Genomic DNA, 1,560 nt, shown 5'->3' on the forward strand with positions numbered 1-1,560 from the left:
AATGAAAAAAATAGCATACTTTATATAAATAAATAATGATTCAAATTACCTTAGATTTTCAACAGAAGTCATGATGGCAGAAGATACCAGTGAAATAATAGCTGTAAGAGCTAGATGTAATGTCAACCCAGATTTTTACATACAATGTAAATTTTCTTTAGATATAAAGCTAAACAAATAAAGATGAAGGATAATTAAGATGATTCATTACCAGCATAACTGCTCTAAAATAAATACAAACAAAGGTTTTGGGGTTGAAGAAAAAATAATTTCAAAGGAAAACATGAAACTTCAGGAGTGAGAAAGCTACAGAAATGGCAAATATCTAGATAAATATAACAGTTTATAGTTGATCTTTCAAGTATTCTAAGTATATATGATTAATGAAAATAAAATAATATTATCTAGGTGATTTTCAGTGCATGGTATATTACACATAGGACAAACATAAATAGTTGTGTTGCCAGGTTTTACATTTTGCTTGTGATTTTATAACTCTAAGTTGACTAAAAATGTGTGTGTGTATGTGTGTGTGTGTGTGTGTGTGTGTGTGTGTGTGTGTGGTGTATATTTCTCCTAGAATGACTAATAGAAAATTAAAGCAGGGACATAGTTCAAAAAGCCAATAAAGAGGTTAAAATGGGATAGTAAAACATAAGTAATAAAAAAAGGCAGGATAACAGCAAATGAGGGCAAAAAAACAAATATAAAATACATAAATAAATATAAAGTAGTAGACCTAAATCTTATTATATAAATAATAACATTAAATGCAAATATTATAAACAAACCAAAGATAGAGATTGCCACACTGGATTTTTTTCTTCCTCTTCTGTTTATTTTTTTACATATGGAATACTTCCTGAATCTGCATGTCATCCTTGCACAGGGGTATGTTAAGTCTCTGTTTTATACCAATTTTTGTATATGTGTTGCTGAAGCAAGCACGTCACATTGATTTTTAAAAACTGCATCCAACTTTATGATGCCTACAAAAAAAATCCACTTTAATTATAATGATATAAACAGGTTAAATGTAAATAATGAAAAAGTTATTCCATGCAAGCTCTGATTAAAAAAATGTTAAAAACTGGCTATATTAATATCAAAGTATGCTTCAGAACAAAGACTATTATCACCAGGGCTAAATCAAAGAATTATATTATCTTAAAGGGCTCAATTTATCAAGAAAGAAATCAATCACAGAGGTACATAGAACTAACAGAGCTTCAAAATATGTGAAGAAAAAAATATACATATAACTACAAAAAATGCACATGCAATTTGTCCACTATTAAACCAGACCATCATAGAAGTGGCAAATACAAAATGAAGATTTATCAAACATATTTTAGTTTCTTTAAATGAAAACACTATTAATAACCTTGGCCAGTAACTTAGCTAGTTAAACCATTCTTCTCATATGCCAAAGTGGTGGGTTTGTTATCCAGTCATAGGACATACAAGAATCAATCAATGAATGGATAAATAAGTAGAACAACAAATAGATGTCTCTCTTTCTCTCTCTCCTTTCCCTTCTCTCTCTAAAATCAGTAAATA

General features: G+C 28.9%; 1 non-coding gene across 1 annotated transcript; it reads right to left on the reverse strand.

Moving 5' to 3' along the window:
• Positions 1-844: 844 nt before the first annotated feature.
• Positions 845-948, reverse strand: LOC136404659 (U6 spliceosomal RNA). Its single transcript, XR_010751376.1, has one exon. It is a non-coding gene; the product is annotated as a U6 spliceosomal RNA (small nuclear RNA).
• Positions 949-1,560: the final 612 nt, after the last annotated feature.

The sequence above is a fragment of the Saccopteryx leptura genome, chromosome 4 (genome assembly GCF_036850995.1).
Source record: "Saccopteryx leptura isolate mSacLep1 chromosome 4, mSacLep1_pri_phased_curated, whole genome shotgun sequence".
Taxonomy (NCBI): domain Eukaryota; kingdom Metazoa; phylum Chordata; class Mammalia; order Chiroptera; family Emballonuridae; genus Saccopteryx; species Saccopteryx leptura.